This window comes from Dreissena polymorpha, chromosome 1 (assembly GCF_020536995.1).
Source record: "Dreissena polymorpha isolate Duluth1 chromosome 1, UMN_Dpol_1.0, whole genome shotgun sequence".
In the NCBI taxonomy this organism is placed as follows: Eukaryota; Metazoa; Mollusca; class Bivalvia; order Myida; family Dreissenidae; genus Dreissena; species Dreissena polymorpha.
In genome coordinates this window covers 186,267,706-186,285,065 of record NC_068355.1, presented here as the reverse complement: position 1 = coordinate 186,285,065, position 17,360 = coordinate 186,267,706, and positions in this window count along the sequence as shown.

Here is a 17,360-nt window from a genome sequence, read left to right as displayed (position 1 = left end):
AGATTCCTTAATCGGGTTCTTTAAGCATTACGTATCGCGTCAATAATTATCTAAACGCTAGAATCGATTTATCTAGAAAATCATGGGAAAAGGCGAGTTAATTAATTAATATTCACGTTTGCCCCTTTGATTAATGTGCTCTCTGACAAAATCGCGCGCAGAAAATAAATACACAGTCAATATCTGTTTGTTAAATACTAATGTTGGCACCATACTGCCTCCTACCAAGAATATTAGAGGTTGGAATTACATATCGGTTAATGAATGATCCTCGTTCTGGGAAAACCGGGCTTGATGCGTGGGCGTATAGTGTCGTTCCAGATAAGCATGTGCCGTCCGCAGTAGAGCCAATGAAGCCGGAACTTTCCGCATAAACTGCTTTTAGATAATAAGAGACTTCCTCTGAACGAAACATTCCATAAAATACGAAATTTGGGACGATATTTCACGCAATTGTATTAAAGGTAACCTTCAGCGACAATATCAAGTTGCTTTGAACAAGATTGCATCATAGTATAGTTGCATGTAACCAAATAAAATACGGAAAAATCCGACGTTTTACTTGTTAATAAACAACGAATTACTTTTTTTCTTCAAACATTAGGATGAGCGACAATTTATCTATTTGCATTTAATTTATGTGAAGCATATTCTGATTACTATATGGTAGTATATAACAGTTAAGGCTAGATTGCACTTTACCGGTACGCAGTTGTTTACCATTATCGACAAAGCGGGAGTTTGGGGGCGGTAGCCCCCGATACTACTGTAAGGAAATATATAGGATAAAAAGGATTATTAGCTGTTGCGTTTGGTGTAAGATGATAGGTGTTGCGGGTAAGAATTAGGGTACGCTTTTCCGTTCTTTTTTACGTACCGGTAAAGTGCAATTGCCCCAACAGTTAAAGTACATACAAAAAGTGTGGTAATTTTCGCAAAATAACGCAGCGTTTTAAGCATAACTACATTTTAATAAATCTCAATTTGCAAAAGTGTCGTCATAAATTATAGCCACTCAGTTGTAACCACTTTGCTTTAAAATAATAAACCCAAATAACTTCGTTTTTTATTTGAATGACACGAGCCAGACATTGACATATTCGGCTGAAACGCGCAAGAGAAAAATGCTGGAAGCAGACTCGTATTAATATTCCGCATAAATTGCATTTTCACTAGCAGGAGACTTACTTTAAATGCAAAATACTTTAAAGCGCAAAGTGTCGCCTCTGATAAGCCGTTTCGGATAACACAGGTTTTTATGTGACAACACTTTACGCACATTCATTAAATTCCGTTTTTCACTGAATGCGGCTCAATCATAACTTGTTTATTTTACAGTACAAATATACACGCAAACGAAGTTATAGTTTAATTGTTTTGACTGTTTTATATTTAAAATTTGGCTTTTATAGCAATATTTTAATGTTTGCGAATATATTTGTTTTACTGATATAAAGTATATTGATTCTGTTCGCGAATTCATTATCCCATGTTGTTAAAAATATATACCCGGTAGTCGGACAAGTGCGATTGTAAGTTATTGCAAGGTTTGACATTTTCCGAAAATACACCAGTATGAAATGCATACTTTATGTATCAAGTTAGCAGTTCTGTTTAGTATACAAGTATAATTGAGCCGCGATCTGAGAAAATGGGGCTTAATGCATGTGCGCAAAGTTTCGTCCCAGATTAGCCTGTTTAGTTCGTACAAGCAAACCAGGGAGGCCACTTTACGCATTTATGGAAACTTTAGTTGAAAGGAATCTCTTCTACACGAAAATTCTGTATATGAAGAAAGTGCGAACTTCACAGATTAAACTTCAACAAAACTTTAAGCCCATGCAGTAAGCCCCGTTTTTCCAGAACGAGGCTTAATCGCATCGTGATTGAATACAATCGCCGGGCTTAAGTGTCTGCGAAAGAGCTTAAAGAAATCCGTCCCAAGGTTAAATTAGTGTATAACGGATATTATATATATGTCAGTTGTCCATTCGACCTGAAGACAGCGATATTAATGCTGAGAATAATTCGGTATTTCGCATGGAACGAGTCTAGAATAATTGATGCAGCAAACAGTAGTTGCGAATTCCTTGAGGGATTTCTACGCCGACACATGGGAGGAGGACCGCCAGAGAAATATCTTTCAATTGAATGAATATGGTTTGTTCGTGTACAGTTGATAAAATGTTTTGAGTTACACAGTACAACTTTTAGAAAATGGGCATGTAATATGTTTACAATAACTAAACATGTACTTAGAACACCACACTGTTTTTAATAGTCATAACTAATTACAACAGCAAGTACAAAGAGCAAATAAAATATTCCTGTCCCGGGATTCGAATCCGAGCCCAGTGTAAGCAAAAGATAATACGCTACCACTGAGAAACGCTGGCTTTTATATTCATTACCGAATTATAAATCGTATTTTAGGACTACACGCATTCTTTAAATAATCGAGTAAAAGCGTCACAAGCGATTTATTATTTTATTATTTTGCCGATTTCGAATCACGAGTATAATGAAACACTATATTAAACAGTTTTCTAAGACATCAGTATTCTTTCGCTTGTTTAAATATTATATATGTGTTCTTTTTTGAATCATGACAAAAATTTCTTCATTTTACAAAACCGTGAACAAGTGCCCTTAAAGGGGCCGTCCAACAGATACAGCGTCGTGCGACGCGAAACGATATTTGTGGAAACTACGAGGATTGCTTATATAGCTACAAAATTCACCCGTTTTAAGAACGAGTATTAATGGTCGAGTGGTCTAGGCGAGAGTTTTTTTTTACTCCAGGACTTCAGGGGTCAGTGGTTCGACCCCTGTTGAGTGTTATTTTTTTCCTTTTTTTAAATTGTATTGTCTTTTACTGGATATTTAAAGTTCAAATGTTTAATTTTATCAATATAAAGCATTTAAAACATTTAATAACAAGATTCAATACATGCCAAAATCTGTTGGACGGCCCCTTTAAAATTAGATGTTAAAATATGTTTGAATGCTTACAAACACAAGACTAAAAGAAACATTTTTAAATATGTCTGATAAATAAAAAATAAGGTAAGTGATATTCTAGTTAACTGACCAATAACAACATGATTTTATTCTACATGTATATCGTACCATCAGGAACAATATTTGCCAATTCAACATTTACTTTCGATCGGTTGACAGAGTTTTTTACTCGTGGAAATTATTCTTTGTCTTTATTTGTGGACACACATTGTTTCGTTTTCTCGAATATATAAAAATTTGCTTCCGCTCACTTGACGGGAGCCCTTATTAACGTGACGGGAGCCCTAATAAACGTGACGGGTGCCCTAATTAACATGACGGGAACCCTAATTAACGTGACGGGGGCCCTAATTAACGTGACGGGAGCCCTTATTAACGTGACGGCCATGAGTTTCCGGCAAGTAGATCCGCCACCAATTTAATTTCTGGAGAATCGATCTTAACTTTATCAAGACGGTCGGGTTTGAATTTTGACAAAACAATGACAGTTCTCAATCACGCTTTTCCGTTATAATTGTCAGAGATTTTTTAAGGTTTCTGGTTGAAGCAAAGTCCATGATTACCGGTATGTGAAAGAGGGCACATTGACGCACATCAATCATGTACCACTAATTATGGTGTTGCTATCAGTTTCCATGGAAACCTTTGTCAACCTCTGTCCTGGGTTGGCATTACGCTATCTGTCACAGATCACATTCGGGCGTTTCTAAAGACTGATAAATGAGTATTGAATAATGAAAACATATACGAGTTGTTAAAATAATGTTTTCGAGGCAATTCGCAATAAATAGAACATAGCGACGATTGGTGGTCATAGTCGTAACTCGTTAAAGAGCCAATGTTTCAGAGATTACATTTAATCGTTTGAAAAGAGCATCAGTTTAAATCATAGGTAGCACTATTTATTTCATAAGAAATGCATTTAATTATGGCAATGCTAGAAAGCGCGAAGAAGTTGTTGGTGGGGTGTTCGTGGTGGTGGGGAGGGGAGGGGGGCGGTCGTGGTGGTTTTTGCTGTAGTGGTAACATTGAAACTGGAGGTGGTTTGGATAAAAAAACAGGGGGTGATGGTTGTGCTGGTGTTTATTGAGGGTGGTGGTAGTGGTGTTGTTAATGGTCGCGGTGGTTTTTAGTGATAGCGGTGGACGTTGTTGTTGTGGACGTCGTTGTGGTGGCTGTTGAGATGCGATGGTAGTTGTTGCGGTGATATCAGTAGCGGGGGAGGTAATTGAGTTTGTGGCGGTTCTAGCTGTTGGCAGGTGGGGGTGGTGTATATGATGGTTGTTGTGGTTATAGTGGTGATGCTATAGTGTTGCTGGTGAGCGTTGTGGTATAGTTGCAGTGTGTTGGTGCTGTTTTAGTGATGGTGGTGGTAGTGGTTGAGTCAAGGCCCCTAAGGGCTTAAGACGAGTTAGGGTCGAGTTTTCAGTCTGTGTTATTGATGTTTTACCTGGTTGTTAAATTGTTTTTGTTTAAAACATTTTGGTAAAAAATAACATTAAACAATGTATATAATCTGAAAAAGTTACAACGAATTCTTGCAAAAATTTACCTCTGTCCGGTTTTTCGTGAATAATTTATGTTTGTAAAAAGTGAACATTTGATGTAAGGAAGGCTATCGTGGTGTGCTTACGAAGTCACTGATGCGAAGTGCTTTCCCTTGTTAATATGTATATTGAAATCTGCATAATTGCGCGCAACACAGGAATACAAGGATGCACTATATATTTACATTTTTGCAAATTATGTTTTTGGTCAATTATATTACGCTTTAACAGAACCATGTTCGTAAAATTGAATGTTTGTGTCGGAACCTCAAAACCAAATTCCCGAAGGCAATGGCGGACAAGCGTTGAGCGTCGAGTATAAAAACAGCAAAACAAACATATGCAATCACGAACAGAAAATAAGAAAGTGTACGTCTGGTACTACCGCTAATTATACCGGCCATTAATTCAAACCACCGTCCCAAACATAAGGACCCAGTGGTCGTTTTATATGTCCCATATCGTTTGTCAAAACAAAAAGACGAACTTTGATTTCACAACAATTATAACAAATATAAGAGATAATATGTTTTCACTTAACATGGAGTAACACATGCAAAAAACATTTTTACAACGTGATTTAATTTATATAATTCGTATCGGAAACTTTCCCAATGTAGGACCGATTTGACCGGCGGTGCGCCTGGGGAAACGGTCCAAATTTGGAAAATTTAGTGCTTGTCATATGACGCTCTGGGAAAACGACGTTTAATGCATGTGCGTACATTTTTGTCCAAGATAAGTCTGTGCAGTCTGCACAGTTTAACAACAGACGGCCTTTCTGGATTTAAAAAAAAAAAGTTCCTTTAAAGAAAAAATCCATGAAGTCGAATTTAACGGACATGCATTAAACCCAGTTTTCACAGAGAGAGGTTCATGAAGTAATTGTATTTGAATCCAGTCAGTACTTTCTGAGTTTTTTTAATCCAGTCAATACTTTCTGAGTTATGTGAATCCAGTCAATACTGTCTGAGTTATGTGAATCCAGTCAATACTGTCTGAGTTATGTGAATCCAGTCAATACTTTCTGAGTTATGGGAATGCAGTCAATATGTTCTGAGTTATGTGAATCCAGTAAATACTTTCTGAGCTATGTGAATCCAGTCAATACTTTCTGAGCTATGTGAATTCACTCAATACTTTCTGAGTTATGTGAATTAGTTGGTATACTTAAACGGAGCGTCCAGGGGTAGATCAGATCGGCTCAGTGGCATAGAGGGCAGGGTTAACTGCCAAAAATGCGAGATCACGTATGCTTGCTCATATTAGTAAATGAACACGCACATAACCTCCTTGTTTTGTTTCACTGTTTACTAATAAGTCTTTAAAACGAATATTGTGTTTATTCACGCAAGAAGTTATACTTTTCGAGTCAAGTTCAAAGCGCTCTTTGCTTAATTGGGTTTTCACTCCGATAATAGTGAACACAATACATTGGAACGCAATAAGTTCACATGCTGGTCAACATGTTTATAATGTTATATCACTTTAGCAGCAATTATGTTTGACTTATGCATGAACAGTTCAAAGGTAATTTTATTTGCTTAATTATGTCCATAACCCCGCTTATTTTAAAACAAAATGACCAAAATGTTGTTTTGTTTTTTTGTTGACTGATGGCCTTAACTAATTGTATGTCCCAAAACCATTAAAAGCTGATAAATATGTATGTACTATTTCATCACTTAAGCAAATATACGTTTAAAGTTACCTGCAACACAATAATCTGACGCTCGGACGGACTAATATACACATCAACATGCCCATTCGTCCTCCTAAAACTTGCATGGGAAGAACTGAAGTCACCATAAGTTAGAAAACATTCATACAGATTCAAACTCTTCTGAAAGAAAGCATACAATGACTCTCCCACAGACTAAGTTTTGGAATATTTCACGCAAGACATTGCCTGATGGTGCTGAACAATCATATGAAGTCATATCTATGGCGCACCAAAGGGGTCGAAACTTTAACTTCTGCTCGAGCAGAAAAAATGCTACTCGAGCAGCATATTGCTGCTCGAGCAGCAATTTACTGGTCGAGCAGCATTTGAATGCTGCTCGAGCAGCAAAATTCCTGCTCGAGCAGCAATATGCTGCTCGAGCAGCATTTATTTTTAGAATAAGCCATTGAACCCGTCAGCCAATCAAATTTGAGCTTACAAACGGACGGCATTAGCTATCTCTACGGAAACGAAATAGACCGGTGTAGCGTCAATATTGTCAGATCGTGAGATCGGACGATTTTCACAGTACCCCCGTGATATTGCTCCGATCAGTCGCCGTGAAAAATGTCAGATTGTTGAAAAATAATATTTAACGCATTGTTGTTTCAATTCAACTTAATTTCGCGTTTTAACAGCTTGCAGTTATTTTCGGACATCTTGTTTTCGGACGTTGAACCTAAACACATTGTTCACAACAAAGATATCAAAATAGTAGTTCTAACACCATGCAAACATTTGAATTTTAAAACGATTTTCGTTTAAAATGTTATATATATCGATGATGTACATGCATTACGTTGTAAAGAAATATGGTAATGCCTAATTTACAGTCATGAGTGTTGCAGTCTTTTAATACAAAGATATAACCTTGATTTAAGAAAATATTTTCAGATTATATATATATATATATATTATTTCAGCTTAAAAAAGTTAAAAACTGATTATGATCAGTTCCAGAAATGTATAATCCCAATCGGTGTTTTTATCATTATTTTAGCTAATTCACATGTACACTCAATTCAGGAAAACTATTGTATTATATTTCACACAATCATAGTTACCACTATCATCATTTATTTAATATGTCAATAAGCTCGATTGGTAATTGTCGGTTCGGCTCGGGTAATGCTTTAAAGTACCCCGTGTACTCTTAAGTATACTTTAATGTTCCCCGGGTACGCTAAATATACTTAAACGTACCGTTGGTCTGTCTGTCAGTGCAGTCACTCACAAACTTTTCAGTGCTTTATCTCAGAAATTCAATATAAGTTTTCAACATGAAACTTTATGGGTGTATAAATATAGCCGAGGAGAGGTGCCATGCACAAGAAACATAACCCGTCGCTTTATGAAATAAGAGTTATTGCGCTTTGTTGTTTTTGTATGATGTAACTAGGGCTATATCTCAGATACTATACAAGATTTTAACATGAAACTTCATGGGTGTATAATTATCAATGCACGAGAACCATAACCATATACTTTCTTACATAACGGTTATTGCCCTTTCTTGTTATTGTTATTTTATGATGTAACTTTTCAGGGCTATATCTCATTTATAGAACCATGCATAAGAACCACAACCATTCACTTTCTTAAATAAGAGTTATTGCCCTTTGTTGTTTTTGTATGATGTAACTTTTCAGGGCTTTATCTCAGAAACTATAAATACAAGATTTCAACATGAAATTTCATGGGTGTATAATTGTCAATGAGAATAAGTGCCATGCACAAGAAACATAACCCTAGTACATATGTACATGTCTGATGTTACTTTACAGGACTATATCACAGATACTATACACGATTTAAAGATGAAATTTAATGGATGTTAAGATATCAATAAGGAGAGGTGTCATGCACAAAATCTTTAACCCTACACTTTCTTAAATTAGAGTTATTGCCAATAGTTTTTTTTATGTTGTTACTTTTAAATAAGTGAGATAAGGGTACAACCCTTCAAATAAACTTTTCTGTTAGTTCTGCACCCATCAATAATCAAAATTTATTTGGCGGGGTATATCAATTTAACGAATTTGCTCATTATTAGTCTAAACGCTGAAATAGACTTGACACAACAGACTCATCAGTCATTAGTATTATGTTAGCATATCTTTAGTCGGTTACTGAACTAGGCAAATAAAGTTGAAGTTTATCAGGTGGTCTAAAAGTCCTCACCGCCTAGCAGATAAGTCTACAAAGTATTTTAAAACCGATTCATGAACATGAAATGATAAGTCATTTACGCCATCGGGATTATTTATTTTAAGTCAATATGTTTTTGAATCTTAAGGCACTCATTGAAAAATACACCACTACATAAATAACTAGAAATGGCGCGGCAGAGGCCGACGCGTATCCCCACGCCGAATGTTTGACCTAGGTGTGCCCCAGGGTTGGTAATGGGGCCATGCATAGCTGAGATTGACCGTATTGTCATAAGAGAAGTTCATCATCAATTAGAAGTGAATTGGTGTAGAAATGAAGAAGTTATAGTAAAAGGCAATTTTGGGTGGGTGTGACATATGTGGGCAGGGCGCCCCAGGGTTGGTAATTGTGCCATGCATAGTTGAGATTGACCGTATTGTCATAAGAGAAGTTCAGTATCAATTTGAAGTGAATCGGTGTAGAAATGAAGAAATTATAGTAAAAGGCAATTTTGGGCGGGTGTGGTCTATGTGGGCGGGGCCCCAGGGTTGGTAATGGGGCCATGCATAGTTGAGATTGACCGTATCGTCATAAGAGAGGTTCAGTATCAATTTGAAGTGAATCGGTGTAGAAATGAAGAAATTATAGTAAAAGGCAATTTTGGGTGGGTGTGGTCTATGTGGGCGGGGCGCCTCAGGGTTGGTAATGGGGCCATGCATAGTTGAGATTGACTGTATTGTCATAAGAGAAGTTCAATATCAATTTGAAGTGAATCGGTGTAGAAATGAAGAAATTATAGTAAAGGCAATTTTGGGTGGGTGTGGTCTATGTGGGCGGGGCCCCAGGGTTGGTTATGGGGCCATGCATAGTTGAGATTGACCCTAATGTCATAAGAGAAGTTCAGTATCAATTTGAAGTGAATCCGTGTAGAAATGAAAAAATTATAGTAAATGGAATTTTTTGGTGGGTGTGGCCTATGTGGGCGGGCGCCCTAGGGTTGGGATTGGGGCCATGCATAGTTGAGATTGACCCTAATGTCATAACAAAAGTTCAGTATCAATTTGAAGTGAATACGTGTAGAAATGAAAAAATTATAGTAAATGGAAATTTTTGGTGGGTGTGGCCTATGTGGGCGGGGCGCCCCAGGGTTGGGAATGGGGCCATGCATGGTTGAGATTGACCGTATTGTCATAAGAGAGGTCCAGTATCAATTTGAAGTGAATCGGTGTAGAAATAAAGAAGTAAATGTAAAATAACCTAAAAAAATGAGTGATAATTTCTGACGCGGCCCCACCCCAACCGCTATAACTTTTGACCCAGGGGTCAGATCACAATTCCAAATAGTGCAGGGTCGCACATATGCTCATAGCTACCATGTGTGTAAGTTTCAAGGTTCTAGTGCTTTTAGTGTAGGAGGAGATAGTGGCCAGGACGGACGGACAGACAGACAGACAGACGGACGGACGGACGGACGGACGGCGGAGATAACCACAATATCCCCACATTTTTTCAAAAAGCGTGGGGATAAATATCTAGGTCAATTGTGATTCTCTCAAGCAATGATTATCATATCAATTATTATCTCCAGAGTTATTCTTTTTTTCTTGCACTTATCATAATCTAACCATCTGCATTATTTTTGCCAAACAGGTGGTTTTGAAATCTGAGCATCACAATCATCAATATTTTTGTGTGGATATAAAGATGTTATAAAAATTTAGGATTATAAAACCTTAAGTTTTATTGTGCTGTACTTGTTTAGGAGATGTGTAATACCAACTGGCTACTTCTGTTTTCAGAACTAAAAGGCACATAATGATTTTATTAATATTTTGTTGAGTTCTCAGATTAATCGAGCCCAAAGCACTTCCTGCTACAAAAATATATTTTCGAGCAACAACACATATTGATAATATCCATTTTGCAGGTCTTTACAGTGGAGTGATTGAGTCGCACAGATATGTTTTCCGCACTCCATGAATCAGAAGTCTGCGTCTCACTACTAGTCTCGATAAACTGAATCATGGGCCTGTTGCAACAGTGTGATGCTTTTTCATGACCAAACATTTGGCAGTCTGGAAATAAAGTAAAGTCATTCATACTTAACTTAAAAAACAACAACATTGTTTGCAATAAGAAAAGCATATATTCACTAGATTAAGTGTTCACAAAAAATACTATTTCTGAAAATAAAATTGCAGGAACGATAGTTTGACAGTGAAAAGTATTCATGTTTTATGCATCATAAATATACAATCACATTTAGACACTGAAAAACAACTTTTCATACAAAATAATATAAAGGAGCAAAGAGAATGCTTTTTTTCATTATATGACACATTAATAAATTAAAATATGAGTTATCTTCTTATTTAACCTTTTTTCAGGGTTATTTGACAAAAGTGGGACTCTATAACACAGTTTGATCCTCAGGTTATGATATTACATATGAAATATCATGTCCTTTATAAATTAAAAGACAAGGGCTGTTTGTAAAACATGCATGCCCCCTATATGGGCTATTAGTTAGCCATTTTTAATCTTTGAACTCAAAGTGTGACCTTGACCTTCGAGATACGGAAGTAATTCTTTCGCGCGACACACCGTCCCATGATGGTGAACAAATTTGCCAAATGATTTTAAAATCTCACAATAAACGATAAAGTTATTGCCCGGACAAGCATTTGACCCTTGAACTTCAAGTGTGATCTTGATCTTGGAGATATTGACGTACTTTTTTCACGCAGCACACTGTTCCATGATGGTGAACAAATGTACCAAATTATTTTAAAATCTAGCGATAAATGACAGTTATGGTCCGGACAAACTTTCGGTTTAAAACACACTAAGTGACCCCGTGACCTAGTTTTTGACCCAGCATGACCCATATTCAAACTTGGCCTAAACATCATCAAGAAACAACTTGTGACCAAGTTTGGTGAAGATCGGATGAAATTTTGGGACAGACCGACAGACCGACCGACAATACGACAAAGTGACTCCTATATAGAAATATATTTAGCTAATTTATTACCATCAATGCAAACACTCCACAGCTGTTTCCATGGCACTGTTTGTTGCAAGGTGGCGCTTTGAACTCTGAACTGAATTTTTCCAAGCCATCTTTCACAATTTGCGCTCGTTGACACATGAACTGGCTGCAACAAATATTTTGTTGGTAAAAATCAACAAAAATCATGTGCCTATATACTTAAGCCGTACTTAATCTATCCCAAATTGTTTTGGTAATCAGTTTTCAAACATTTATATATATGTGAATCTATTAACACATTATTTGAAACACATAAGTGTGAGAGAAAGGACGCAATAAATAAGAATGAACTAAGACAGCAAGCTTAAATTTATATATAGCCTATCATTTTTAAAGTGTTGGTGGTCATTACAAGTTAATACTTAAGATAAAGATCCAAATGTAGAAAACAAATAAGATTTACAAAGTTTTTTGAATATCTTGTTTGGTATATTGCCTGATGAATGATAACTGGAACTGGCCAAAAAAGCTCCCTTATGTGACCTTTGATCTCTTGTTAACGCATGCGCTGCAGCTTCTCTACATGGAAAACATATGTGGTAAGCTATATTAAAAATGGCATATTCAATTATCGAATCACAGTTTGGATAAGCTCAGAGACACACATATAATGCACATACACCAACTGCTACTGTGACTGCTATATCAAGCAGGTAAGACAAAAAATGAATTACAGCTTTGAACCTTACCAGAACAAATCGAACAAGGCCTTGTTGTAAACCAAATTTGGTAGCCATAGTCCGAATGGTTTTCAACAAGAAGATTTTTAAAATTTTCACAAAATAGGCGCTTTATAAGCGTTTTTGTGTGCCCCCCCCCCCCCCCCCCCGCCCCGGGCCAGGGTCAAAGTTTATCCCAGAGGCATAATTTGAACAAACTTGGTAGAGGACTATAAGATGTCACTTCATACCAAATTTTGTAGCCCTAGGCCCAATGGTTATGTATAAGAATGATTTTAAAAGTTTACCCTAAATTTATAAGCATATGTTCAATTTTGTGACCCCCGGGAAAGTTTCAAAATTTGACCCCAGGGGCATAATTGTACAAACTAAGAAGAGAACTAATACATGTCAATACATACCAAATTTGGTAGCACTATGCCATACAGTTATGGACAAGTAGATTTTTCAGTTTTCACAAAATAGGCCTCATATAAGCATATGTTCAAATTTTTGACCCTCAGGGCAGCTTCAAACTTGACTCCAGAGGCATAATTTGAACAAACTTGGTAGAGGACTATAAGATGTCACTACATACCAAATTTGGTAGCCCTAGGCCCAATGGTTATGGACAAAAAGATTTGTAAAGTTTTCACAAAATAGACCCTATATAAGCATATGTTAAATTTTGTGACCCCCGGGGCAGTTTCAAATTTGACCCCAGGGGCATAATTTGAACAAATTTGGTAGAGGACTATTAGATGTCTCTACATACCAAATTTGATAGACCTATGCCCAATGGTTATGGATGAGAAGATTTTGAAAGATTTTACAAAATAGGCCTTATATAAGCATATGTTCAATTTTGTAACCCCAGAGCAGGTACAAATTTGACCCCAGGCGCATACTTACACATTTACTTCCGTTGACTCTGCACACTTGTATTGATTCAATAGAACTGTAAACTATCATCATAAATTTTAATAAACGTATGTTTCGTAATATCTTTAATCCCTGAAACTGTCCATGATATAAACTTTAAAAAATGTTGACAATTTCTAACCAATGACATGCCTTTTTATACTTTTGACAGGTTTGTTAAGTCACAGACTTTCCATCATGTTTTTTGGATGTCAACTCAACTGCTGTATACACAGTTTCTAACAAAATCGATAACACTTATTGGCTCTTGCTTTCTTGATTCGAAAAAGTTTGCGATCGGCTGATATTTTGGCGCAACAATCTTGGACGTCTTTCGACCTCTCTTAGCTATTTTTATTTTGCATCATAATAGAAACTGAAAGTACAGACGCTTTACAAATACATGCACAATGGGCGATGAATTAGGTCAGATTGAAAACGCATAGCGTTTGAATAACTATGACCATATGAGCTTGTTGAATGTTAGCGTCACCGCGTTACGATAATAATTCCAAAGAGAGAATACCTAAAATGAGCAAGGCATTTTTAATCGAAGTTTTGTATCGTTAATTTGACGAATTTGCGTAAAAGTCAAATTGGTTGCGTTTTCAATACTCATGATATTGTATTTCTTTGCATTTTTATACATTTTAATTGGGTGAAAGACGCAGATACGCAGCTTATCTGGGGCACTGAGAACTGGTTAAAAGACATGATATTTTGGATATTGTAAAAGTTAGCACAGCAAATATACATGTATGGGGAGAACGAGAAACGTAAACAATGTTAACCAGAAAGGCACAATCACAGGAAATCGGCACCTGTGTCGGAAGCAATTATTAAGAATCATTAAGAAAGTAAATCGATAGAAACAGAGAACCTACACTTGTGCACCCATTGAGCAATTCGTATCAGTCATCGTCGTGATTTTCGCAAAAGTTTTAACAGCCGTTAGACATTTATGATCGATTTTCTTATTAAGCGAATGGCAACAATTTTTTGATCGACTAGTTTGCAGCAAAAACATAAAGCACTTACCTCGTGTCAATGTTAAACTTTTAACAGGTCGTCACATAAACTTGCAGAAGATGTGAAAAAGGCACCATCATGGCGGAAGCCATTTTTTCCAAACAAACCAGTTTCGCACCAAATGGCAAATAAAACAAGAGTTCTGATTGGCTAATGCCATAATCTAAAAATAAATGCTGGTCGAGCAGGATTTTTCTGCTCGAGCAGAAAAAATGCTGGTCGAGCAGTAAATTTGCTGCTGGAGCAGCATTTTTTTCTGCTCGAGCAGAAGTTAAAGTTTCGACCCCTTTGGTATCCCATACATATCAACGTGTCACCTTGATGCGTTAATACCATCTAAAAGTTCGTATATAAGTTTCATTTAAGTCAAAAAAGGTTACCCTTGTGACATTGACTTACTGAGCACAAAACAACCATGGTCTTGTTCCCATACAGACACACCACCATATGATATATGAAAGCTCTGTAACTAATGATTCTCATGATTTTAAACTGAATTAAAGTATGATAGCGAACTGTCTGACATACGAACAAAATGTATGCGTCTCGGAATTTAGTGGGGGGGGGGATTTTTAGTAAACAACTATAATATAGAAATAAGAACATAAAACATATTTTTTGTATTGTGCTGGTAACAAATAGTCAACGTACAACAATATTTGAACTTCAGGGATAGCCGTGTTCATTTACGATAATGGAATAAAACACTTGATTCAACATGTGTACATATATATAGACACAGTATCATTATATACATCTACAAACAAACAATGATTACAGTAGTGGTTGACCCTATCCTATAATTAGTATAATGTGCGCTGGCTTAAAAAAATATGGCAGTTTTTGTACGAAATACTATAGAAAATATTCAATTAAATTACATTTACAGTAAAAACATGTTGGAAAACTGAAACGTATATGATAACGATTAATTTATATAGCAAAATATATATACTTAACATTAACCTAAGAGGAATGTTGCGATTTTGAAGATATTGACAAATGCACATTTCTATGAAGAACGAGATAAACATGCAATTTGTAAAACGATATTGCAGACAACTGTAATGCTTGAATATAAACGGGCGTGTTTATAGATTTTGCATTTTTTACATTTGGCGTGAATTGCTTTTAAAGCTTTACAATGATAAACAAGAGGGCCATGATGGCCCTGTATCGCTCCACTGCTGAAAAAAGGCTGAAACAAATATTCTCGGCATGTGCAAATACTTAAAAATAGGCCCTATTTAAGCACATGTACACTTTTGTGACCCCCTGGGCTGAGTCAAATTTAACCCCAGGGGCATAATTTGAGCAAACTTTGTAAAGGACTACTATACCTCATTACATACAACATGTGGTAGCCCTAGGTACTATAATGTTCAATTTTTGACCCACAGGTTAGTGTCAAATTTGACCCAAAGAGAATAATTTGAACAAAATTGGTAGAGAACTATAAGATGTTACTGCATACCAAATTTGGTAGCCATTGTCCGAATGGTTTTCGACAATAAGATTTTTAAAGATTTCACAAAATAGGCGTTTTATAAGCGTTTATTCAATTTTATGACTCCCCGGAGCAGGGTCAAACTTGACCCCAGAGGAATTATTTGAACAAATTTGGAAGAGGTTTATTAGATGTAACTACATATCAAATTTGGTAGCCCTAGGCCTAATGGTTATGGACAAGAAGTTTTTAAAGTTTTCACAAAATAGGCCTTATATAAGCAAATTTTTAATTTGGTGACCCAGGGCAGGGTCAAATTTTACCGAAGGGGCATAATTCGAACGAACTTGGTAGACAACTATTAGATTTCACTACATTCCAAATTTGGTAGCCCTATGCCTTATGGCTAAGGACAGAAGTTTTTGAAGTTTCACAAGAAGATTTTGTGGCCCCCAGGGCAGGGTAAAATTTGACCCCTGGGTATATTTGAACAAACTAAGTAGAGGACTATACAATGTCACTACATACCAAATTTTATAGCCCTAGGCCGGATGGTTATGGACAAGAAGTTTTGAAATTTTCACAAAATAGGCCTTATATAGGCATATGTTCAATTTTGTGACCCCCCGGGGCAGGGTCAAATTTGACCCCAGGAATAAAATTTGATTTTTTTTTGTAGAGGACTATTAGATGTCACTACATACCTAACTTGATAGCCCTAGGCCCAATGGATATGGATAGAAAGATTTTTAAGTTTTCACAAAATAGGCCCCATATAAGCGTATGTTCAATTTTGTGACCCCAAGGGCAGGGTCATATTTGACCCCAAGGGCATAATTTGAACAAACTTGGTAGAGGACTATAAGATGTCACTACATACCAAATCTGGTAGCCCTAGGCCCAATGGTTATGGACAAGAATTTTAAAGTTTTTACAAAATAAGCCCTTAATATAAGCATATATTCAATTTTGTGACTCCCGGGGCAAATTTGACCCCAGGGGCATAATTTGAACAAACTAAGAAGAGAACTATTACATATCACTACATACCAGATTTGGTAGCCCTATGCCATACGGTTATGAACAAGAAGATTTTTAAAGTTTTCACAAAATAGGCCTCAATGTTCAATTTTGTGACCCTCGGGGCAGGATCAAACTTGACCCAAGGGGCATAATTTGAACAAACTTGGTAGAGGACTATATGATGTCACTACACATCAAATTTGATAGCCCTAGGCCCAATGGTTATGGACGATAAAATGTGTAAAGTTTTCACAAAATAGACCCAATATAAGCATATGTTTAATTTTGAAACCCCCGAGGCAGGGTCAAATTTGACCCCATGGGCATAATTTGAACAAATTAAGTAGAGGACTATAAGATGTCTCTACATACCAAATTTGAGAGCCCTAAGCCCAATGGTTATTGACGAAAGATTTGAAAGTTTTCACAAAATAGGCCTTATAAAAGCAAATTTTCAATTTTTTGACCCCCGGGGCAGGGTAAAATTTGACCTCAGGGGCATTATTTGAACAAATTTTATAGAGGTTCATCCCAGGAACATTCCTGAGAAATTTCATCAGAATTGGACCAGTAGTTTAGGAGAATATGTTTAAAGGAAAAGTTAACGCACGGACGCACGCATGACGGACACACGACCATGACATAAGCATCTCTGGGCATTCGCCAGTGGAGCTAAAAAACAACAAATTTAAATTTAACAAAAACACAGACACAATCGTTATCCCTACCTGGGCTTGAGCCCCTTACCTTTGGATTAAAACAGACTGTCACTGTAAGAGCTTGTTCA